Here is a 27,757-nt window from a genome sequence, read left to right as displayed (position 1 = left end):
CCCCCTTATCTGCAGCCGCCCTCCTGTAAACTTCCAGGGTACTCTCAAGAGTTTTACTGGCATCCAGGCTATTTGAGAGAGCGTTTTTACAGTTTCTTAGTTGAAGAAAAAAAAACGTCTGCAGAACCCCCTCGCAATTATAAAGACTCTGAAATTAAGCTAGAACATACAGTCAATGTTCGGAAGCCGAGCTTCCGTGAGTCACCCAGATTCAGAGTTGGTTGCGCACATCAGCGCCAAGTCTGAACCGTAAGCTTTGTTGAGTACGCAAGTCACATGCAACCACACGCTGAGTCCAGCTTGTATTTCATATACAGGCCTACTTATTACACAGTCATTTGACGCAGTGTCTATTCAGTTGCGGGAGAACTTGGAAGAGAGACGTTGTTTTGCAAGCGCCTCTTCGTTTATCGGGACTTACAAAGAATAATTCCGGATTAATATCTTTCTTTACATTTGATCGGCTCATTCAAGCTTGAAATCCAGGAAACGGCCGCATTGCCGGTTTCACCTGCTTCATACTTTCCCCGTTTTGACGCAGCTAGTCACAGTGAGAATTTCAACCACTGCCCTATGTATCACCACTATTCTGGGTTTCCCTCCGTCCAGTAGTTCCACCTCACCTGGATACACGTGTTGCGTTTTCCTGGTTTCGAAGTGTATTCCCCGACACCGAGTAACAGATAAACGGTATACGTGGTTGTTTCATCCGTCTGTACCACAGAGAGCGTCGAGTTCCACAATTTTGGATAGGGTTGCAGCGGAGGCTGCAACTGAGACGGAACGGGCACATCGTCTCAGCGAGATTAACGCAAGCTTCCCATGGGTTAACAGCGAGATGTAATATTTTGTTTTCACCACAGGAAGAAGATTCAATCAGTGTCGAATTTTTGCACGACGTTTCATCCAGTATACCACAGGTGTAGCAGGTAAGTGTAACCGTATGCCGCAGGATTTACTGTCAAATTCCCGACCTTGTCCGTTGCTTTGTACAGACCATGCGTAGGGGACAAGGACGTGCCACGTTTTCTTCTCACCACTGCCATAGACTTTGGATGCACTTACAGGGAACAGCATCACAATCATTCTCTAGATAACCTTTCATGGTGGCATTTAATTGCGTGCTGGTTTTGTGTACGTTTCATTCTCTGACATTCAAATCTCTCCTACTCTTGTGGCACATTTACCCCAGCACGCCTCTGTGTATATAATCGACGTTGGTAATTACTCGTACGAGACAAATAGGCGAGGTCCCTCTGTACCCTAATAACCCGTACTCATCGTGTTCGCTTATAACTGCTAAATATGCGCCGCTATGAATATTTAGCAAAGGGGTAATTTGTTCATCAACGGACCATTTATCAGTGTCTAACCCCAAATGTAATTCGCATCATGTAGTTCCACAGTGCATTGCTGTCTATCTACGTGGCATTAGCCTCGCATGCTCGTCTAGATGCGGTAAATGATGTTAATATTTATGATATCCTTTATATTGTATAAATAGTACACGATACAAAGCAAGTCCATATTATTAATAAATGCACCACTAAATTTGCTGGCCGTCTAGCAGCTGTGCAAATATTAGGTGCATAAATCTACAATGCATGCGGATATAACTTCTCGGCGTATCGCAATCGATATTCGAGCAACGCTATATATTTCAGGAACAATGACTGATCATGCAATATTACTTCGGCGTTCCTTTGGCTTCACACATAGAAATGTCATAGCCGCTATGCCGATGGGATTTCAAAGCCCGAACTTAACTGAAATGACGGTAAACTGAAATGCTGGTAAACACCCAATGTCCTCAGTGACAGCTGAAATACATTAAAACATTCAAAATGCCACATATCAAAATCATGATCTTCTGTTAAAAATTATGTCATTTAATTTCATTGTATTTTGTTTGTGCTTTTGAACGTTTGTATGAATATATGTATTTGTATGTATTTGTATGTATGTATGTATGTATGTATGTATGTATGTATGTATGTATGTATGTATGTATGTATGTATGTATGTATGTATGTATGTATGTATGTATGTATGTATGTATGTATGTAATTGGAGCATGCAAAAAACAAATCACTGATAATCATAACATGACCCTTGACTCCCGCAATTGCCGTGTGCAGCACCACTCACAAGGCTGTTGTGCTTACTGTGAAGGTAACAGTAAGTGCTATTTTGGTTTTATTATCTTCAAAGCAAGATATTCCTACCATGGGTTTTCTTTCAATCATTTGAAACATGCTAGTAGTACTGAATGGTCAAAATATATGTGGAAATTAAAGGGTGCCTACCAGGTTAATACACAAATGCTACAAAGAGATGTAATCCGTGCCTGACTGAAACGCTATATATATACATATCATCAATGTAGATAGACAATGCCTCCTCAACAAGCGTTGGGAGCTAATCTCTCTAAATGCAGACATGAGAATAAACATTGCCTGTCGAACTCCTCTACCACTTATCCTGGATTCACCAAACAAAACAAAAGACAGGAAGTTCGAACACCAAGACAGTCGGTTGAATCAGGTTATCTGCATCGGTGAAGTTCGTAAAACTCTGCTAATGAGCACCGTTTCTTCTTAGCCCTGTGAAGATATTTCTCACGATATATATATATATATATATATATATATATATATATATATATATATATATATATATATATATATATATATATATATATATATATATATATATATCCACTGAAGATTACAAGATGCATGAAATTTAATTAACATACATTATTTCCTTGTATTTGAATTAATTAGTAATTTGTCATTGTTATAACGATCTTTTTGGCGTCAGCACTGTAAATCCACGAGGACATATGTGTACTTGTGGATTTCATTGGTTGACACTCTTGTTTGTGCGGGATATATATATATATATATATATATATATATATATATATATATATATATATATATATATATATATATATATATATATATATATATATATATATATATACATAGAGACAAACAGATAGATAGACAGATAGATAGATGGATGGACGGATGGATGAATGGACGGACGGACGCACGGACGCACGGGCGGACGGAGGATGGACGGATGGATGAATGGAACTGTTACTCAGAGTGCAAAATGGGAGGTCACCTGAAGCCGAGAATAATGATGTGTAGCTTCCGCCATCACGCCGTTTTAGTCGCTGTTGCTAGCATGTCTTCGTTTGCACGATGTTGGAATAAGTTCATCTTACTTTTCTAGGTGTGTGTAACATACACAATCTTCCAGAAACACACATATATACACCTTCGAGGCTTTCTCATTAAGGTGAAGTACTACGAATTACGTCAAATTAGGTTGTGGTGTCATTTTCTTGAAACTTTGCACAAATATTCTTGGAAGTTGTGCAAGTGCAAAAATGAAATAAAAAATGGGGGGTCACCACGCTCGTTTCCATGGAAACGGACGTTAAAATGGCGTCGTTAGAAATAAATAAAAATGATATAATTCACTTAACTAAAGAAAGCAATTATAAAACGCTTAGCAAATGAGTTAATTTTAATAAATACCAAGACTTAAGATCCATATTTATCGAATGTATAGTTTTCATGATGTTTGTAAAGAATTTTAACATAAGTATCGATTACAAAATGACGATATCGAAATTATATCACTACATAATTTTCGAACTTTCTTCCTGTCGCTTTGAATGGTGTCATTTTGACCAAACTTGGCGAATAAAATCCTGACATAATACCATTTAGTTTACACTTTTAATAAAAGGGTGTCACCATGCTTCTTTTTACAATATCTCCAGGTGAATGGGTAATATGCGCCATGTAAATGGGAGAGAAATGTTAATTTTGCGCTCATATTGAATAAAAACCAGCTTCCTAGGGGGTCAAAATATGACAAGGTTAAGGTCACATGTATTTCTAAGAGACTGGTCAAAAATTAGGTAAAAGCGCAATTTCAACAATGACAGGTGATGTTAAATACATGCACTACAAAATAACCCATTTGCGGCAGGCTGGAGTAAAATCTGCGCAGAAATGTTCTAAAGCGTGTGCGCGTCCGAATTCGTCGCCCTTTAACTTAAGTTTTTAATGAATCTAGGGACATGCATTCCCACGGAACTGCATTCACGGTTTAAGTTTTCCATCAGGCCATCAGCTATTTTCATCAGTAGATAAAATACCTCTGTGTGCATGGGTTTAGGACTCGCATACGTTAGCTTCTACGTTTCCATTAAAAGCGGCCAACAGATATTATTAAACGACCATATTGCCATTTTGTACCCTGAGAATGGCAGCATGAACCTCCCCTGGACCTTTAATGCGCCGAAGAAGGTAAGTTTTCTATAACAGTTGGCAAATAGCATTTATACATTGGATTTTCTCTGTCGGCAAGCCTCTCAGAATTCACCATCAGCTGAATCCAACGCCGACCACTACAATTTCAACGTGCTTCTGTCAGCACGGTTTCTACGGTTACGGTATCCATGACGGCGTGTCGAAGAGACTGCGCTTGTGGGTTCGGATCATTATAGCATTGCTATAATTCTTTCGGCTGTCATTTACTGGAGGCCTCCTAAGTACAAAATTAGTCGTAATTATGCGGTTTGCTGAAATTAGTTCTCTAGATGGAAATATTTTAATGCACACGTTGTAAAATTCCGTGTCTGCAAGTATTGAGACCCACGGCAGATATTCAGTTCAAACACGTTCTCTGGATAAAAATAAGACGTCCCAGTACCGGCAAGACCTACCGGTACGGTGACGTGGTAAAAGACCTGGAAATCTTGCAAGCCCGGCACGCAAGCGGAACGTTTCCGACCGCCCTGCAGAAATGCCGTTTGCAAATTGCCCTTCTGAATGCAGTCGTTAAAGTGATTGATTAAGAAATGACAAAAAAAAAAAAAAAAAAAAAAAAAAAAAGCCACAATGGGCCCATTTGTCACTTGTAAAAAATGATAGTATTTTCGCATGAGAGTCACGCTCAAACAGAATTAGCTAAAATGAAATTATAATAGTCGAAGCTCTGTGAATTTTATAGACAGCTGTTTGTCCGCGACAGGTGAGAAAAGACTGTCTCGTATAACTGCATTACTCATGGTTGTATAAGAAGTATAGCTTAATGTTTCTTTATATCATACAACGAAAAGTCTGTTAAAGCCATCATTCTCGAAAATAGCCACTAGTATAGGTGCCAGTGTAAAATATACCTTTCCTATAATTGTGATTCACAGGATTTGTGAGTGTCCCACTGGCCAAACAAGACGGAAGCTAGCTTCTTAGCCGGCTGATTTACACGCCTTGTGATTTTCCCAACGGAGGAGCGAGAATGATGGCGAAAGGTTAAATACATTGAAGTAGAGAATTGTAAACGCTAATAATACCACGGTTCTATCCGCAGAAATATATTTATCAGTAATCCCAACCGATCATACATTGAATTCAATTCTTATTACCAAGACACCTGGTATTGCAGTGAGAAAGTATACACACCTGGTATTGCAGTGAGAAAGTATACACACCTGGTATTGCAGTGAGAAAGCATGCATATAAGAGTTAAATAACGATATCGGAACTGAAACTCACAGACGATACGCCGAATGAGACATGAAACAAGTCTCAAATATAAGAACCTAGGCTATCTTAAAAGTCATCACCGATGAATGCCTTAAGAATATCTACAATCGTACCGTTGTATATTTATATGTACAAAGTGTTCGTATTTTCAATTCCCGCGGCAGCTCCTCGAGCTTGGTGTTGATTACTTTTCCTTAAGAAACAGCTGTGCGTGATTTGTGAATTTCCAACACATGCGGGACATTGCCGCTCTTCAGAAGAGCGTTCATAAACATCCATACGTGCTACTCCAATACATTACGCTAGCTGACTCTTCAACTAAACAGCCTCTTAGGTGGGAGTTACCGGATTGTTTGATCTCGACCCTGTACTGATACTAGAAAATACTACATCTGTGCATTGAGAACGTCGATCTCGATTAAGCAAACAAATTCGCTCAACAAACCTACCCGGTCTCCTTGACTCTTTGCGGCACAATAATTGTCTGGACAAACATCAGTAATGGTCGGTTTCGACGGTCTGTTGGTTCATTTTCGAGCTGACCCTTTGCGCCAAAGTCTGTTTTCGTCCCCTTTATAAAATAAACCCTCTGCCAATTTTTCTCAGATTTTCGCCAAAATTTTGAGAAAAAACTGTAGCAAATGAAATGTAATGGCCATTTGGTCCAAAATTATCAAAATTATTACAAAAAAATTCATAAAAGATGGTCAAAATTGGTAAAATGTTGCACTAAACTTTTGGCGCGAAAAAATTACAGCGCTCAAAGGGTAAATTTTGAATGCCAGGTTACAAAGAAACTACTCTGTCGACAAACCGTCGTTAGCTGGCTCAGCGTCCATAGATAATTTGTGAACAATCGCCAGTAATTGTACAGAAATGACCGATGTATTCTACAATATTATAAACCGATCATTTTAGTTTGCCAGAGCCCGACCCTGCCTTTATGATCAACAGACCTTGTCCATGTCATATCGGACGGCTGTGATCAACTTTACGCAGCATCTAAAGAAACACGGACCCAACCTTCCATGCGGCAGCAATTTCGGTTTGTTTGGGTTTTTTTTTTTTGGTTGCACCTACAATGGCAATGAAGTATAACCGCAATGGATAATGTTGAGCAGTTATGCAATACTTTATTAGGTTTAAAGGGACAGCATTTGTAATTGTTATTGGCATTTTTTGCTATTTTCTTTGATATTATAATGACAAGGGGAACTCCTTATTCTACTCCCCAAAGCATGTTTAAACACCCAGTGTTTAGCTTACCAGCATAGCCTCACTGCACATAAAATGTGCCGTTATTGGTTACTTTTGAATTTGAGTCCGGACTGATATTCACATGTCAAAAAGAACAAGCTGAGCTGTCAAGCCGAATATATCGATTCCTCGGTGAGTTGTACAAAACATGTTATAGACATGAAAAGCAGAAACAGTAAAATACATCAAAAGTTTCAGCTACTGTCTCTTTAGCAGGCTAGATGAAGACTTATAGTATTCTGGCTTCGTTCACTATCTCTGAAGCTAGAATGCGCCTGGGGGACGAACATGCTGACTCTCAAACATTTGTAGTATTCTTTTTGGCCTACTTCTTTTTGGACTTATTTTGACGCTTATGGAGTAAATCAAGTTTTTCATCGGCCTAGTTTTATGAAAATCGGGAATTTTTTCTTCTTCCAATGAGTTAGAGGGATGGCAGCCATTTTGAATTTCAAATATCGGTAAATATTGGATAATTTGTTTCTCTGGTACCAATATTTCCACGGTGACCCTCGATTTTTATTCATGATTTTGAAAGAGAATGACTTAAAGCTTGTTTGAGGAAATTTTGAGCAAAACTTTAGGTCTTTTATTTTCGACGCGCGAACCACGTTAAAAGAAATATAGGTCACTTCAATCACAACAGCAAATCATTAATTTTTTCTTAGATGGGGGGGGGGGGTACATTTTGAAGTGCGCTGTCAGACTTTTCTGATGCGTTTACAGTTCCCAATGTACATTTTGCCGGAAAGCCCCTATACCATACGAAAAATATTGAAATGTCACGTGTCCAGATACCTTCAACTTGAAAACGTATACGTGATGGAAACATACATGGTAAATCGTCGGTGTATCAAAAACATGTTTATGTATCTCTGTGAGGGCTTAGTTCATACTCCATATCAGGGTAGGTTGTTGTGTAATCTGACTAACCCCATCCATCAAAATGGAAAAATGACAGCGTGGTAATTTTGGCACTTCGTGATCTGAGGACACTAAAGCTCTAAGATTTGTTGCATTGATTTATGAGTCTCAGTCGAACGTCAGCCATATCCGAAAAAAATAAATGCATTTTAGCGCGTTTCCTTGAAGGCAAGGATTACTTCTGTCGCGAAACCCGATAAAGAGTTAGGATAGCAACATCACGTGACTCTTTCTCAGAACACACGGCACCATTTGCAGTTAGACCTGAGCGCGGTGGTTCTATATCTGCATGTCTGCGAGAGTGACCTGTCGCGAGTTCGTTCATGAATGATGTGCTGGCTCGAATCAATCTAATTCAACGGACATTTAGACCGGAATGACCGACCTAATGGGCAATAAAGCGTTTTAACGACGACTAAGCATTCTCAAGGAGGCTGTTAAGTCCGTTCTGAACGGCTAAGGAGATTGTGTGGCTCTCGTTCTATCGGAAGTTCTAGATTGCCCTTGCCTGTGAATCGTCAGAATCACTTCAAAGGTTTATAGCGAGACAGCTATAGTGTTACAGTCTGTCAGGCGAGAGAAACACGGCCACACTGATAAATTTCATCGCCACAATGTCTACATCCCGTCTATGTCAGTCTTTCTGTCGTTGCACCCCATAAGGTCAATATAAGTTGATGATAAATTTATTTGAAAATCAACAGTTGTGTTCCGAACTTCGGTAGAATGCGCCTCTGAGTTAGAAATTGGGACTCTCAATAACAATATTCTTATTTATCTACCACATTATGGGCTCGTCATGAAGTCTTTGAAGTAAATAAAGTTTTCGCCGACTTAATAGTTTTGCGAAAATCTTGAATTTTATCCCCCCCTCCCCCGAGATAACATAGGGATGGCAGCCATTTTGAATTTCAAATATCGGTTAATGTTGGGCATTTGCAAGATGACCCCAGAGTTTTATTCTTAATTTTCAAAGACAGTAAGCTACGGCTGAAAGTTTGCTGGAAGGAAGTTTGAACAACAGTTTAAGTCTTTGATTTGCGATGTGGGAACGTTGTTAACTGACACATTAGTTTGCTATGAATACTTAGAGATCTAGAGAAAGAAGCCCCGATTTAGTCATGGTTTTTGACTTACGTCACTCTTGCATGTGCTGCATTGGGACTTCGAATCGACAATAATTTATAATTTTATTTTCCTTGAGCGGTGTCATTGAAAACAGGTGCCAAAGACACTATACCGTGACTAATATACATACACTAAATAAACCGCTAAAGAGATCAAAGCAACTGACAATATCAAATGGTTTGGATATCTAATCCAATGTGGTTTCAAGGTGATGTATTTCTCATAGATACCTTAATGGATTTCCTTTAAAATTGCACGACACCCTCCAAAATAACTTACCTATGATCGCACTTTGATATATAACTATAGACTCTATAACTATAGACGCAATTGAATGACGTCAAGAGTATAGCAGACGTCTGTGAAGGCTATTATTGCACACAATGAACACTCTGGCTTCAATATGCAAATGTACTCATTTCGATACATTCTGAAATGTAGCTCCCACTTTGCCTTTAAACTAGTAAGTTGACAGGCCATATATGTGTAAATTTAACTGATTGGTTTGTACGAGTCAGATCAGGAAGCATGAAATACGTGACAAGTGTGCGCACGTACATCTTATCACAGACAAATAGAAAGTCTGTCCTTATATTTGTCTGTGATCTTATGATTGTTAGCGACCCTTTATTGTGTCTGTTCCTGCAAGCCTGTGCTTTGCACCGGCCATAATTCCGACAGAAAAGATTCCACACAAAAGTTTTTTTCCCCCGATGCTCCAGGAAGCATTTTCTAGCTACCGTCACGGTGCTTGGCTATGACTCATTGGTGACGACTGTCAATCTTGTCGATGTAATCGCACATGGAAACGTGGCATACACGACGCTTGATTAGATGTGTTGAGTATTCCTAATTATCGATCGTCATGGAGGAAAAAAATCAGTGAAAATCAGCGTCACCACAGACATGGCGAAGTCGTTATCGATTTTTGCGAGGAAGTATCAGAACTCACCGAAGCAGACCTTTCATTTCCACGCTAAATTAACTTCAAATATTGTGCAAGTTTGCCTGTACAGCCAATTCATGTAATACCACTACCTCCATGTAATCAATTTGTAATTACCCCAGTTTTGTATTAGCAGATACCAGACCCGTTATTCATCTAGACTACCGTTGGCGGTTTTGCTCCAAAAGAACTGATACTCACACTTGAATAAATTGATACTCTGTCGTCGAAACTACGCATGCCCAGATCAGAAGGTTGACGTCATCTAGTAATCAGCGCAATCTTTGCATGGCTTTCATCCAACAAGCAATATTGCTGTAATGGCACTAATCTTGTTTCATTCTGGAATTGTAGTTGTAAAGGCGTCGAATTCCGGTAGGATTGGCCACAAAACGTGCTCTATAGGGCAGCAAAACATTTAACAACCATCGCAGTGACGTCATTTGTGATGTGAACAAAAGTTTCCCTTCGATACCGAGTGGTCATCGAGACCAGGAAAGTGTTAACACCATTCTTTGATCGCTGCGTGAAAACGTCTGTTGAAATCTTCACGCAAAATGCCCTATCCCTACAAAGGCATTCCATTAAACTGAAAAAAAATCATAATGAGAATGAACTGACATGACCATCAGGATGATATATGAGAAACACTGCCGCTAGATTTTTTCTGTCTGTAAAATATTAGAGGTACAATATAAAACGAACATAACAATGCCAGGCCTTTCTTGTCTAGGGATTATTTTATGACGCAAAACACCTGGTTCAAGTTGGTGAAGGACTAAATCAAGATGTCAGTGGTTTTAAATATTGTTGTATGTGGCATTCTAACTTTCACCACACAGACACACACACAGACACACACAGACACACACACAGACACAAATACATCAGGCTGTACAGAATTTACTGGCCACGGTCAACTGTTGACTCGGGGGCGTATATGCATTAAATTCAAAATCTATTGGTTGTTTTTCGCCTGATGGAAGACGATAAGAACGTGCATCAAAGTTGAATGTTTTCTCTGTTGGCTCAGAAGGCATAAGTTTCACACATTCAGGTTCTGAATGGCAAAAAAGGGGTGATGCACTTTTTATTGAAAGAGATCCACAGCCAATATGGCGGCGGTAAAAATAATACATTGAGAAACCACTAGGATGCAAGTCCAGCAAAGGTAGATCCTGGCTTTGACGGCAAGCGTGTTGATTTAAAAAAAAAGAGTATTGAAAGAGAATTGACTTCACACAGGCAGAGAGCAGAGATAATAAAAACAGCGGCTGGTCGGAGACGCGTGATTACAATATTTATAGAATTTTCACATCATGAATATATAAGTGTACAATATAGTTGCATCAGGACGAAGTAAACCATCGGATGAGTAGCGTAAAATACTAGGATTCACTGACTGGCAAAAGAATTACCCTATGAAGAGAAAGATTTTCAATTTTGAATATCTTGTTTTAAATTATTGTATAAAATTGTATCCATGATTCGCCCACGAAGCTGCTATAAGAAGAACTTTTGCTTTCTGTTTTTTTGCAAAAGTTGGTAAATTGTCAGCACAAAATGCCTGTTCACCAAAGGTCTCTATTATCAGACTTCGATTCGGATTTTTTTGTGCAGCGGCTCGGAAAGTTATGTCTAATTGGTAGATTGTCATTATTGACATCACCTTACTAGTAAGTATGTGTAGCTGATATGCTGTTCAGAAATGATTAAATAACAACACGATGAGTTTCGGCCGATCAACTTATTAAAGGTTTTCTATACGCTGCGCTTTAGCCAGTTTTAGTTTTGCAGCGTGGTAACCCGTCATATAATGAATAGAACTATTAATGTCATGTTAGTGATTGTTTGTAAACAAGAAAATGGGACACGAGCAACTGAAGACATACACCGCCTTTTGATTTTTCCCAACGAAACTTTAAAAATCTTACGGTAAGGGTCGTGGATATCAATTACTGTCCAGATTCTGTTTTGAAAATGTTTGTTGTCCAAAAACTGTCGGCAGTTCAAATTCCCAACTGTCTACTTTCAGCAGTTTATCGTCTTTGGGCTCAGTCCCATGATATCTTAGGGCGCTGAAGGGTTTGGGTATTGGAGAGTTCAAATCGTCAATTGGCTGTAATTTCGCACTTTCCGCTAGGTAGAAGGGGCTTTAAAGACACGCACTCATAGTTTCGTTGCTCATGCTCGTGTTTTAACTATCTACGTCCCCTTACTGACTTGTCAGCGTTTCTCAATTCTGAAGGCGCGGCCCTGTCATCTGCGAGCAAAGAACACTTCCTCGTGTAGCATTCAGTGACAACGCCTACTGTAATTTCCGTTCACGTTCCACTGCCGACGAATTCGTCCCAAAAGGCACCTCCAGCCCATTAGCATTTTGATAGTGGAAAAATGATATCCGCTTTCGTTCAAATCACAGTGTTCATTATACCGTGAACATGCAAATACGAGGACGAGCATTAATCTTTAATCTTCTTTCTGCATGAAGAAGCGGGAAAATATCTATGATTGCAAAAGATCGCACGAGTCTCGGCGGATTACCTATTTCAATGAAAATGCCAGTGAACGGTAAAAAGAGATACATCAGACTGAACTATTTCCTTTGTGTGTGATACATTTGAAAAACACTAAAACGCGAGGCATTTTCAATAGACTAAATCTAGTTTCATCCATTGATTTTCTTATGTAAGTCTCATTACTTGAAAAAGGTACTGTTTTTTCGTCAGAACGTGTAAAATACCCCAATTTTACAAATTTGGGGGCAAACTTTTCACGATGGCACGGGATTAATAGATTTAAAATGTGATTTTGTCTCGTTCTATCATGCAAGGAAAAGTTTCATGTCCGGGCCGGAAAATGGCACCCAAGATTTGTAGAATTCTTTCGACCTGCCGTTGACAAAGTCCTGGGAAAACGTGAGCAAATTAGTCGAGGCTTTAAAAATGACCATGTCGAAATATGTTGTCGCTTAAATCGACCGTGATTATATACGTATCCTTTCGTGAACTGGTGTATGGGGCATTCCTTTCTTGTTTCCGCCACGTGATGAAGAGAAAGTAGGAGAAACAGTCACAGCATTAATTTCAAAGGAAAACAGAGACATTGAAGAAAGGATTGCAGGATTACAAATCTCATCCACGCACAATATGGTGGAAGTTTAGTATTACGCCTGATCATAAATTTGAATGGTTGAAACGTCCGGTGGAGCGGTGACAGATACGCCCACCTACCCGTGAAATGAATGCATGATCCCCGTGAAGTATTACAAGCTCTTCCAAAACGCATTTAAATGAAGATACGGGTATTGGAAATAAATGGGGAGACAACGAGACGTTATCGCACCTATTAAAACGACTTTTCGCGCTTCAGTAAATAATTCCGCGTTTTCAAGATTTATTAATCTTTTGCTTTGGCTATGCGTATCTGCTTCTGATCTTGTGGCGAATGAACATTTGATGCTGAATGCTCTGATAATTTTGTTGAGGAGAAAGGTTGCATGTCGGAGACATTTTCTGACACGCAAAGTCCCACGATGCTTCACTGCTAACGTTTTCAAAGTTTTCGTGAAAATGACATTTTCACCGACAAGTGTATGAACATTAAAAACATTTTTTATCAGTGTTAGCAGAGACGATGCATTTGTGACACTCGATTCAGTAGGCATAAATTTAAGGTAGTTTGCTAATCGAATCAGTAGATTTAGACGCTTATCCCTGATTAAAAAATTCATTTTGGATCAAAATATATAGTCTATGTTTGTTTCAAAAAAGTGTGAATGTGTTTAAAATGTTATGCTCGCAATGAATATTAGCCGACAGATACCTCTCAGTTACGAATACCATAAGGCGTCACATTTGGCTCAATCGTTATTAAAGTTCGTCCGTTTCCAAGGCAACTGAGCTTGAAGTCAATCATTCTTGCCCTGTTGTGCAAACGTCGGCGTTCGGTGTAATTTTATTAGTGTTGAATATCACAGCGGTAATTGAACATGCAACTGATCAGAGTTAAATTATTAGAAAGGAGAATATATCATGCCTGGAAATCTGAAACACCCGGCACGGCATTTTAAATTAAAACGCAGTTCAGAACTAGTCAGACCTCTCAAATTGAAAAAAAACTGCCCCGTTTTCATGTCGCTTAACCGGAAAAGGTATGTGGAAACGCATTCTGTTTTGTATTCTATAGTATTGATTTCCATAAGGACATACATGTCTTGATTGATGAAAGCGGTATCCGTGCCACATTTGTAAAAATATCCCGCAATTGCGAGTTTTATATTCTCGCATTTATGAAATTTTGATTCTCGTAATTACAAGATTTTGATTTTCGCAATGACGAGTGTTTGCTTCATGACATCACCTTTCTCGCGATATTTCAACTCATCGAATAGTATTTGAGTGTGTTCTTGAAGGTAATTTATATCGCACAATCATTTGTCTATTTGTCATACATGTAGCTTTCTTCTCGCTTTAATGACACTTGATAAGAGACTCTCTCGACATGCTAAAAAGGCACGTGTCCTTGGCCACTGCATCACACCAATAATGCGAAATGTCATGAGTCAATAAATAATTAGTGATATTTGAGAAGCGGGAGCATCACTGAGCAATTTGTTAGAATGTTACCTGAGGGAAAAGTAAGAACTATATTTGAACAGACTTGAATGTTGAGCACTGCTAAATTGTCGACTGTTTTCTCTGCAGGGATATGTTGCTGAGTGTACGGCAGCACTCTGTGGTGTCAAGGTCATTCATAGGTACAGCTAAGCTAAGATCGGCCGGAATTTTTTCTCTTTACATGAGGGAAATGCAATGCAGTTGGCGTGGATTTTCACCGATGTATGGTTCGCACTGCAGAGATCAATTTTATCTCAAGTGCGATGTCGTACCGATTTCTGTATGACTGTCTGTCTTTTAGCGCGATATCTCAAAAACGGCTTATTGGATCGAAACAAAATTGGTACGTTGATTTCGTTTGTGTGGCAAGAACTTAGTTTTTGGTGGGCGTGTCTTGCATATATATACTTATTCGCAGAGTAGGTGGTTTTAGAAAAAAAATGATATATTGAGAACGGCCGCACAAAATTAAATGAAATGTGCCACAAATATTGATGCCACTAGAAGTGAAAGATGTTAAAGGGTGAGGTGAATGTTAATTGCTAATTTGCATATTTGATGAACTATCATAATTATGGACATATGGCTGGATTGACTGGACCAAAATTTACGAAACTTGTGAAGATAACAATTATATATTTATTGGAAGTTATATAGCATTTGTATATCAGCCAATTGCTAATTTGTATGTTTAATGAACTTCCATCCGAGACATATGACCCACACTTAATTTTTGAATGATAAGTGAATAAAAGTTCATCACTCGGAGGATTATCACATCACTATTGTTCAGTTTAATACAAGAAAGCTTGATTTTAGTTTATCCACTTTGTTGAAGCTTTGATGATGGGCTATCTCGTGTATGTGCATGCATGTAGCTGAAACGGAAAACACTGTCTAATTTGACATCAAAGACTTAAACCATGTTTAACTCATGTTATTAATTTATCAATTCATCAACAAGTTGTTCCGAATGATTTAAAAATGCCAAAGTTGTCCCAGTTTACAAAAAGAATGACAAAACTTTTGAAGGTAATTATCGGCCAGTTTCGATTACAAGCATTGTTTCTAAAGTTCTGGAGAGAATAATTTATGACCAGCTAGAAGAGTACCTTTTGAAAAACAACTTACTGTATGAATTTCAATCAGGATTTCGACCAGGGTACTCTACTGATACATGCTTGATTTACATCACTGATCACATTAAACACCAGATTGACCAGGGTAAACGAACAGGGATGGTGCTTATCGACCTTCAGAAGGCATTTGATACCGTGGATCATACGATCTTATTAGATAAGCTTAAAGCGTTAGGCCTTAGTCAAAAGCTGTTCGTTGGTTCAGTTCTTATCTGACTGGCAGACAGCAAGTGGTCACCGTAAATAATCATATGTCATTATTTAATCAGATTAATTGTGGGGTGCCTCAAGGATCGATACTGGGTCCGATTCTATTTTCAATATATGTTAATGACATGTGTTCTGCTGTAAATTGTAAACTTCTTTTGTATGCTGATGACTCAGCACTGATGGTCTCTGACAAGGATATTGGTAAAATACAAAACGAACTAAGCTTAGAATTGCAAAGTTTGAATGAATGGTTAGTGGATAACAAATTGACTTTACATCTTGGTAAAACTGAGTCAATTCTTTTTGGCTCGAATCATTTCTTAAAAGAACAGTCTAAGCTGGAAATAGTCTGTAACGATACCAATGTCATCGCCAAGGACATCGTTAATTATTTGGGTGCCGATCTGGATCAAACACTATCAGGAGAGAGTATGGCCACACAAATAATTCAGAAGGCAAACATTCGTCTTAAGTTTTTTGTTTCGCAAACGTCACTTTTTGGATAGGAAAACACGTATACTTCTTGCCAACAGTCTCATTAATTGTCATTTTGATTATGCCTGTGCCTACTGGTATCAAGGTTTGAAGGTTGGCAGTAAACATAGACTACAAACAACAAATAAAATAATAAGGTTTGTTCTAGATATGCACCCCAGGGAACATATTGGGCCAGCTCACTTTGAAAAACTTGGGTGGCTTTGTGTAGAGCAAAGAGTGTCATATCTGAAACTGAATCTCATGCATAAAATAATAAGGGGTAAAGCTCCATCCTACCTAGCGTCAAATTTTATTACCAGACAAATGTACACAATTATAATACACGTTCTGGCAATAACTCAGTTTTTATCCCAGGAGGAGCTAAATTATTTCAAACAAGTTTTCAGTACTCAGCTTCGCAGTTATGGAATTGCCTTCCACGTAGTATAAGGAATATTGATTCCAATTACAATTTTAAAAAAAAGTTAAAACGTCATTTGCAAGATTCTTATGTCGAACGTGTCAGGAGAGATTTCATTTAATCTTTGGTGTGATTTGCAGAGGGTTTTAGTCCGTTTAACTTATTTTTGGAAGTGCTTGTTTTACTCTCTGTTGTCGGATTTCTCACTTTGTACTTTTTCCATTTTTTTGTTAGTCTTTTGTTAATATGGACCACAGTGGAAATAAGTCTTTCGACTTTTCTGTGTAATCCATGCACAATTTTGTTCATTTTGTGGTGTTTTATGTATCATTTTGTGCAAATAAATAAATAAATAAAAAAAAAAAAAAAAAAAAACCAACTTGACGAGCATAGTTAAATTGAATGTGAATCACACAATGAAGATGGCAGTATAATCAAAGAGTCCACAAACAAAAATAAATAAGTTGCTGTAGGGTAAAGATACAGGTCTTTCGTCTAGATACAGTGTTTGAAACAACTGTGTTGAAGTTCAATTTAAATAACAATACCCCAATTCTGCAATACCATATTTGGAAGAAAATGCATTAATTCAAAGCATAAATATTAATTCAAAAACAACGCAGTATTATGAACGAGACAAACTGAATAAAAATCAAAAATTGATTTGAAATATAATCTTATAGCTGCCGTACAGGGAAGAAATATTTCACCAACACAGTGTACAGCCAACAAAATCAGAAATTGTTGATGTAGGCTATAATATCTTTCTACATTAGGTGCTAGTGACAACCGTAAAATGTGCTAATTAATTCACTACTAATGGAATTGCACGGGTTGCTCGTAACTTTGCAAACTCAGCCACACCGCCGAACTTCTTTGTGTCTTTACAGGCACAAACTCGCAATTACAAGAATCAAAAATTCTCAGTTACGAGAATAAAAAAACCCCCGCAATTAAAGTAATTAAAAACTCGTAATCACGAGAATCAAAACTCAACACACACAAATATAACACACACACATATGATAGATGAAATATATCATAGATAATATATAAATATATACATATATATATATATATATATATATATATATATATATATATATATATATATATTGATAGATGTAAATTATATTGATAGATGTAAATGGGGACGGTATAATATTTTAATGTTTGGACATATTTTACAATCAGAGATGCAAAATATGTAATATCGAAATAAATTTTATGACCTCGTATAGCTGATTAGAAGATCGCCATGGTTACTATCGCTCTCCATTCATGAATGTTACCGTTTATCCTTACACCGCCCGAAGTTACCATATCTGGCAAAACTGATTTCGTGTCTCCAGTCCATACAACATGCTTTTGTCACAGCGCTGTGTTGCAAAGCGAAAGCCAACACAACCATACGTGATAAATGATGCAAAAAGCTTCCCAGCACAATTTTGGCTTTAAACCACGTAGATGGCATAACTGTTAGAGTGACACCTAACCCCCGGCTTTGAGAGAAGCTTGTTCTCAGCAAACACCGTTTGAGGTGGTCTGACCTTATACTATAGAAAGTCCTGATGAAATTGAGAAAAAATCCTGGAGCTCCGCAATATGAAGCGAATGTTATTGTATGAAAGATTCTAAAAACTTGATTATGAATTGAAATACTAGATCGGTTTACACCGGGTATTTAAATCGTGAACACTCGTTATTTACACGTGATAGTAGAAGTTAATTTCAAAAAGGGTTATGCCTGATTGTGGTTGAAATAATAATTGGCAAAAAAGTTGTTTCATATATATATATATATATATATATATATATATATATATATATATATATATATATATATATATATATATATATACATGTATGTTAAAACCAATGCAAATTGGGACGTAGCGCGATTAAACTTGTAAACCCCGGCACAATTTGCTAGAAGACCTCTTTAAAGAGAGTTTAGAATCAGTCAGCTCTGAAAAGCCAACTGCATGGTTATTTAACAAAATGCTATTTCTGATTTCGCTACAGGCGAAGAGTCTGTTATCTCAAACATTAGATTGTCGTCTACATCGGCAAGTCGTTAGTATTCTGTGAAACGTTTTAAATATCACGTTTCTCCCAAACAAGCCCGTGCTTCATCAATCGTGGCGATTATGTAGCTGACATCAAGGGTTAGAGGCCAGAAAGACGTAAGCAACCTCATTCTCAACAACCTGACTGCAAACAATATTTCAACTCCATCTCTCTCCTGCGTGTTCAGCGAATACAACTCTTAGTAGAAATTAAGAAAAAAGCGATGTGTAACGAAGGCGAATATAGATTGATTTTTCTGACAGGTGCTCGAAGACTGGATTAACTTTGAAATTGTAAACCTGAATTCAAATACATCAGAACCTAATCTTTATTCTTGAATTCAATGATGAAGCCATTGGGATTGGCTGTGCAATGCATATTGATTGATGTAATTACATAGCATGGAACGTGAATTCAAAGTGGTTATTGATTTTTTGGTTAGCCGCTGTGTCTTACACATTTTCCTCAAAACTAATCTATAATTAGATTTTGAATGCCCGAGAAATGTGTCCCCAGGGACCGTGGAAAATTAAAACACGCGCAAAGCAAATGAAACTTATTGAATATGACCTCAAACACCCTCCCGGCTATCCCGAACGACAGCGTTTCATTAAAGGATGCTGCAGTAAGATTGTACCCTTCGCCGTTTTTACAGGGCGATTTGGGATTATTAAGGGGGGGGGGAGGGGAGGGGATTGAATTCGATATAGCTTTGACGGAATTTCCCGTTTGCTCTTGATCTTTTCCGTGAACATGAAGTGAGCAAAGTAACTTGCCACCACGAAGCGCTCATAATAGTACGTGTGAACGGTTTCCGACAATACGAAGGGATGGACCATCAGACCTCGGGGGTGGTCAAAACATCCCTTTAAATCTTTGAATAGCAGCAAATGCATGGAAATCCCGCAGCTGAGATGAAACACTGAAAATATGTGGAGTGCGAAAATCATTCGACAAAATTATGAGTTTGACTTCCGTAAAATGAAAAAATGCTGAAAGAGGTTGTTGGAAGTTTAAACTGCTATGAACAATAAAATGTTTTCTATAAAATCTGAACGAAGATTAAAAATCACTAGTAACGTATGACTAGAGCGAATTTGCGCAGTGAACCCCTTCCCTTTTAAACATTACAATAAGTTTCATCTGACTACACGCATGTTTTAGTCTACGGTAAACCAGATAGGGAAGTGTGATGAGTATCAGTGTATATTTTATATCAATGGACAAAACCCTATGACAATATTTTACCATCGTGGTTGCCGAATTCAAAATCACTTACACATTACAGGTAGAAACCCGCTTCATATTGGCAGCGACACAGCATGGGACAGCACATTCTAGGATGAACTTCGATTATCGGATTTTGTGTACTCGGTCGGAATATTCTTTGGTCCATTTCTGCTGTTAAAAACGTCACGATTCTGCATCTTTCTTCCTCTCATATAAGCCAACCCTTTAATCAATTCACATTTTGGCAATATTGGAAATTGAAGAAAAATTGAGCTTATCTCAACAAACACACGAAAACACTGTCTTCAAGAACCTACTCCTTTATTGATATTTTATCGCTTACGAGATTCTAGAGGATAACATCTTGAGGATAGAAGGCCTAAATGCACTCTCAAATACAACACCACGTAAGGACTTAATGTATGTCCGCCTTTAGCATAAATCATTGACGCTCATACACATACGCAGATAAATTGTCTTCATATCTCGCTTGAATATTTCAGTCGAACGTTACACGCATCCTCAAGCGTATAACTTTCATTGGGTAAGTCTGTCATCTTGAAGATATTCGCAGTCTTGCATATCGGTTTTTCACACCAAAGTCAGATATTTGTTGATCTTTGACTTTTAGAAACACATTGTCCGGGGGGTTTTATGGTTTACGTCCAGTTTACCCATGCGTCATGCATGAGAAGGCCTTTAGCACTGCATGAACTGTGAACAGACTTTCAGTCAGCTATACTCAGTTTGGTTTACATGAGTTGTGTGAAGTGAGAGTAGTTTGCCATTAAAAGGACAAAGTCGCTATCTTTTCAAATTATCTCGGCTATTTTCACATGAGAAATTATCTAATTTTGTTCTGCTTATTGAAAAGTTGAATTATCCATCAATGGAATCACAGCCATACTGACATTCCGTAACACACAACTGTTGCAATATGCTTTGAACACAATGCCCTGTATGTATCATAAGTTATGTCTTCAAATCTTTTATTGGTATGTCTACAAGCAAGAGTAACTATCTGACGAAATACATTTTAGCATATTTCAGCGAGCAAATCAACATGTATAGTTGCTCACTTGAAATAACGTTGAAAGATAGGGACGTTACCGCTTTAACATTGCTAATTACGTTGTTATAACTTGAGTTTGTTGTGGCTGTTGTATATGAAGCTGAGATAAACTGTTCTGAAATAATTGAAATACTTTAAGCAGGTACATATAATTTTTATAATAATAATTGCTGCGTTAAGTATCTCTTTACCTGTTATTATATCTGAAATTTCTAAAATAGATTTACTACACACATGAAATTTCCAAATATGATTTACTGGACACATGCACTGTGAATCGTATCAGGTTCCCAGGTTCAAGACAGATGACAGCAAATGATCTTTTTTCCAGCGAACTATTCAGGACTGGAATAATATATCCCGGACATTGTGACAGCTGAAACACTTGACACCTTCATAGACAAAGTGGCAAAATACTTTGACTGATCCGTTTTTCTTTATATCCTTAACACTCTGTAAAGTTTAATTGTGTACAACTAGCAAAATCTTCAATTTGATGAAGGTGGCTAGGATAGGAAGAAGAGAAGAAAAAGAACTATCAAAGGAGTAGCAAAAACGTGCAGCTTATTATTTTCTTCTTCGACGGCCAACAGAAAATTTAATTCATTCACATACATACATACATACATACATACATACATACATACATACATACATACATACATACATACATACATACATACATACATACATACATACATACATACATACATACATACATACATACATACATACATACATAGAGACAGACAAACGCGCAGGGGAAAAGACTAGTAGGTAGGTAGACAGACAGAGAAAGAAATAGACTGGCAGACGAAGGACGCCGACTGATGCAAATAACTCTTCATGCCAATATACACGCATTGAAAATGCCAGCTAAAACATTGAGAAGAATGGAGCTTGCAATACAAGAACGTCGGCCGTAGGTTTTTAATGATTTGGGGAACGCGGCGTCTTTTGATGACATTTCAACGAAATGCGATCTCATTACTTGGCTAAGCTGATGGTAAGAACTGACGTTGTTGAGCGTGTTCTTGAAAATCGACGGAAATTATTCCAAAATGGAACAGCCACAATTGAAATGTAGAGTGGAAACCAATTTAAGAAAGCGCTGTGACTTCTGATTCGACACGCATTAGCGTATTAAAGATAGCGGTGTCCTTTCGAAGCAATGCAACTTGATTCCAGCAATCAATAGGATTCATGGGTAGGCGTACTTATGAAACAAAAGATAGACTCGATGCAAGCACGAAGAGTTGAAACTTTTCACAAGATCACGGTTCTGTACTGTGATCTACTATCATTGAACAAACAGCCTCTGACATTTGTAAAGTCACGAAGCGACGAGTCCCTGAACACACACTGAGATAGCACGTTACACTGAAGACTATGCTGGTACAAATGTGATTGGCGATGTTCGAGTGTGCACCAAACTAGCTCGATGAGTAGTTTTCTTTTCGGCGGCTCGTAGACAATTCAAAGCCATACACACGTTCACGATTCCATGTGTTGTTGCAGAGACATACAGATCACGACTGCAGCAGAGGGGTATTTCTGAGTGTGAAGAATTAATGAGTCGGCGAAGTGATTTCCCCCGGAGAACACCTCCTTATACTGACTTGAGTATTTTTTACCATTTGGTAGTCTAGATGTTTCCCTTTAGTGGTTGACGTGTCACACACTGTACAGCTAGTATGGATGCCACGGAGTGTAACCCCGATATTGCATGCTTCCCGATCTCCTATTTGACAGGCACTCTTTATCTATATGCAAAGGATTATGATATAAATAGTGTATAACCTGCGGCAGGGTATTAAACATCATTTTTGTCCACAACTGTTGTTATATTGAATGTTTAATAGATGAGCAGACTTTTCATGCGAAGTAATACTACACATTCTCCTTGGGGCCTTTTTCAAAGTCAGTCACACAGGATAAGTAGTCCAGTCAAAAAAGGGTTTGACCCACCACAAATTGCAACAGAAGTTTTTTCTTCGGAATGCATTTCAGAGAGGTACCCAGAACAACATATTAAAAGTTTACTCGAATCCACCTTGGGGAAATATGTCCAATTTGCATAAATCAAATATGGCGGCCAACCATCCAACAAAATAACATAATTTGCTATATATCACATGTTAAATAAGATATTTCAGTGATTTCAAAGTCTGACACTAGTAATTTGGCCCAGAGAATCATTTTGGAGGTATAATGTTCCTTATAGGTACTTTATTAATTTGCATAATTCCAATATGGCGGCCAACATTCCTACAAAAACATTTTCGGTCATATACCACGTATTAAACAAACTATTTCAGTGATTTTAAAGTTAAAAGTATATTTCTTTTGCATGGACAAACGATTTTCCAGATGCTATGATTTGCATAGGTAATTTGTTAATTTGCATAAATCCAATATGGTAGCCAACATGCCTACAAAAGAACATTGTCGGTCATACACCACGCATTAAACAAGCTATTTCTTTGATTTTTAAAAAACACTTTTAGTGGCTCAATTTTACAAAGGCCCTTTGATAATTTGCATAAATTAAATATGGCTGCCATATTAATGCCCCATGGCTTAATAGCTTCTAATATAAATAACGGTTTTGGTATAGTTTTTAGCACTAGGAAACTATCAAGAAGAAACTGTTAAGTCCTTGGACATTCATTTTTAAAATTTTTTGATTTTTCTGTATATGACGACTGTTAATGTTAATGAATGTTAGTCTTCTGAATGATATATTCTCTTTTTAAATATAACATTGAATTCATCTGTGTGTGGCATTTTCGTAATTTGTAAGGGTGTTTAACACTCTACAGTGTCAAAGCATGTAATCTGTAATGTTTACTGTTAAAAAAGGGGTGTTCAAAATCTTTAGTTTTTAATTTAGATTTAACCCCCTTCTTATGGATGGGTGCATCTTTATAGATCCCTTAGATGATAGGCAAGAAGTCATCACACATACCAGCAAACTACAATAAACACAACAAAGCTAAAAAAACAGAGAAAATGATATGACCGAAATAAAAGTGTCGTAATACACACAAAGTGAAACTCAGCACTATTGCAAACAATGTCAGATTCATAAAAACTTTCTTGACACACAAACTCAAAAAATCTGAAAACTGCATGCTTACAAGACTGCAGACTTACAATAAATCCAAACACAGAATCCAACTAATACACAATACAAAGAATACATCTTGAGTCATTTTTCCAAGTGTCATTTTTCCAGATGTACAAGTTTGTATCGTGTAACAGTTGGATTCTGTTGGGCTAATGAGTTGTTTGAATTAATTTTAAGTCTTTGCTAAGCATGCAATTTTCAATGTTTGTGAGTTTGTGTGTCGATCAAGTTTTTAAGAGTCTGACATTGTTTGCATCAGCGCTAAGTTTAATTTGTCTGTATTGTGGCATGTGTTATTTTTGGTCACATTATTTTATTTTTTGCGTTGTTATTATCTTTGTTGTGTTTATTGTATTTTTGATGTTATATGTGATGACTTCTAGCCTATCATCTAGGAGGATGTACCAAAGATGCACTCGTCCATAAGGAGGGGGTTCAGTCTAAATTAGAAACTAAAGATTTTGTCCACGACTTTTTTAAAACAGTAACATTAAAGATTACATGTTTTAACACTGTAGAGTATAAAGCACCTATAAAAATCACAAATAATGCCGTACACAGATGAATCCAATGTTATATTCAGAAAGAGATTGTTATTAGATGACTAACAATCATTAACGGTTGTCATATTTAGAAAAATCGCAAATAATTAAAATTGCATGACTTTCTTACAAGTCAATAATAAAAGGCATATCAACATATACGTATTTAATCCGTTCGGAAGTCATATATGTAAGTCTACCAAATTTGCTTTAACATTCTTTTCAAAATACAATATATTTATGGGGTATTTTAACGAATTCAGGTATCACAGACACCACTTTTATTCGTAAATGGATCGTTATTGTATGTAAATTATTATATTTTCTACATTTTTAAAAATAAATGTTCAAGGACTTAATGTGGAGCTGCACGTTGCCAACACAGTTTTTTCGAAGGAATATTTCTCATCTAAGATGACAAGGAAACCCGTACAAACTATTTTGTGAAATGTAATATTTCACTTGAAACAAGAGTATATCCTCATTCTAAAATGGCATGGGCTGAACGACTGACACTCAAAAAAGTGCTTAAAATCATGGTTAGCAAAATAAAAATGCCTCTAATTCAAAATGTAAGAATTTTATTGCAAAACAAAATAGTTGTTTTGTTATATAGCATTTAAAAACATAATGTGAAAATTTCAGAAAATATGACCCAGCCAGAACAGAGTTATATTCTTTGGAAATCTTGAAATTCGGATAAAAGGGAAGCAGGAATTCGGGTGATTTGCATACATTATCATACATTGACTCTTCTATATCTTGCAACTTACGACTGCTTGCCAAGCTAAAAGGTGAACCTGACCAATTTTTAATCTTGGGTTAACAAATTAATAAAAATTGGAAGAATATTTGCAAAATACAGTGCGTTGGGTGCAGTGCCCTCTTGACAGTTTTTTCTTGATATTCCTATTCCTAAAAACTCTACCATAATCTTATTTATATTTGAAGTTATTTGGACATTAATTTGGCAGCCATATTTAATTTCTGAAAATCATCAAAGTGTCTTTTAAAAACATTGAACCACTAAAGGTGTTTCTTCATGCTCAAGAAATAAAATTAAACTTCAAAATGGCTGAAATAGATTGTTCAATACATTTTATGACAGAAAATTTCTTTTGTATTGGATTTATGCAAATTAACGAAGTGCCAACGCAAATTATTGCACCTCAAACATCATTTGACCATGCCAAAGAAATATACTTTTAACTTTGAAATCACAGAAATAGCTTGTTTAACCCTTTGACTGCTGTAATTTTTTACACCAAAATTTTAATGCGATATTTTACCAATTTCTGTGAACATTTCTGCACGTTTTTTCATAAATTTGGACCAAATGGATGTCATTTTTCAGCAGCTACAGATTTTAATCAAAATTTTGGCAAAAAGCAGAAAAATTGACTGTGGTACATTTTATAAAGTTGACAAAATTAGACTTTGGCGCCCAAAGGGTTAATACATGGTATATGACAGAAAATGTCTTTTGTAGGTATGTTGGCAACCCTACTGGAGTTATGCAAATTAACGAAGTACCTAAGCAAATCATTGCATCTCGAAAATTGTTTGTCCATGCCAAAGATATACACTTTTAACTTCGAAATCACAGAAGTGGCTTGTTCACCCTTTGACTGCTGTAATTTTTTACACCAAAATTTTAATGCAATATTTTAACAATTTCTGTGAACTTTTCTGTACGGTTTTATAATAATTTTGGACCAAATGGATATCATTTTTCAGCAGCTACATATTTTTTATCAAAATTTTGGCAAAAAGCAGAAAAATTGACTGTGGTACATTTTATAAAGTTGACAAAAATAGACTTTGGCGCCACAAGGGTTAATACGTGGTATGTGACAGAAAATGTCTTTTATAGGTATGTTGGCCACCCTATTAGCATTATGCAAATTAATAAATTACCTATGCAAATCATAGCATCTCGAAAATCGTTTGTCCATGCCAAAGAAATATACTTTTAACTTTAAAATCACTGAAATAGCTTGTTTAATACGTGGTATATGACCGAAAATGTCTTTTGTAGGAATGTTGGCCGCCATATTGGAATTATGCAAATTAACGAGGTGCCTATATGAAACATTATACCTCCAAAATGATTCTCTGAGCCAAATAACTAGTGTCAGACTTTGAAATAACTGAAATATCTTGTTTAATATAAGATATATAGCCAATTATGTTATTTTGTTGGATGGTTGGCCGCCATATTTGATTTATGCAAATTAGACATATTTCCCCAAGGTGGATTCGAGTAAACTTTTAATATGTTGTTCTGGGTACCTCATTGAAATGCATTCTGAAGTAAAAAATTCTGTTGCAATTTGTGGTGGTTAGGTGCCAAAATCTCGTAGATTGACTGGACTATAAGTTTACAATTTCACTGCGTCGAGATGACAAAATAGCCTCTGGTTTGTGTACCCGAATCTCGACAAGTCGTGTTCTGTGTCCAAGTGCCACGCTGGATAATGTATTTCAAAGAATTCAAAATTACTATCTGATAATTAAAACAGCGTTCTCTGTCAAATGCTGTTCTTTTTCAAAGTTGGTAGGGCAATGATGTTATAATAAAGAGAATGAATTAAACCCGATGGGTTCTGGTAAGTTAAAGGTGTTACTTAATATGCCGATTAAAAGAAGTGACTGATGATATAATATTCCCACAAAAGTCTCAACGTGCAGTTAACATGCGATAGAACTTGAAATTTCAACGCTTATCCCATCAAAACCTTCCAACAACGATAGATATGTGTATGCGCATACGCACGCTATTGCGGCCAACTACTTAATTCTGAATGATGTTTTTTCAGTGTAACACCAGTACTGCGTGGATGAAATGATTAACGATTGAGTCGTTATTTCGCGACATTTAATTTGTTAGAGTAAATATTGGGTTATTTGAGAAGTAAGTCACATGGTAAGCGCCACTGTAGCTCTTGATGTATTTTATAGTGTTTTTGTAAGGTTATGAATTATTATGTCGATATTCCTAATGATCAACTCGCCA

At 37.1% G+C, this 27,757-nt stretch overlaps 1 long non-coding RNA gene across 1 annotated transcript in view; it reads left to right on the top strand.

Annotated features, from left to right (window-relative positions):
* Positions 1–238: 238 nt before the first annotated feature.
* The window catches only part of LOC139151069 (uncharacterized), a 72,077-nt gene continuing 44,558 nt past the window's right edge, over positions 239–27,757 (top strand). The window contains exon 1 of the long non-coding RNA XR_011556336.1: positions 239–929. This is a non-coding gene — a long non-coding RNA (uncharacterized lncRNA). The remainder of the gene's footprint in view (positions 930–27,757) is intronic.

The sequence above is a fragment of the Ptychodera flava genome, chromosome 15 (assembly GCF_041260155.1).
Source record: "Ptychodera flava strain L36383 chromosome 15, AS_Pfla_20210202, whole genome shotgun sequence".
NCBI lineage: Eukaryota > Metazoa > Hemichordata > Enteropneusta > Ptychoderidae > Ptychodera > Ptychodera flava.
Note: the sequence above shows the minus strand (reverse complement) of the source record. Positions and strands in the feature narration are given on the sequence as shown.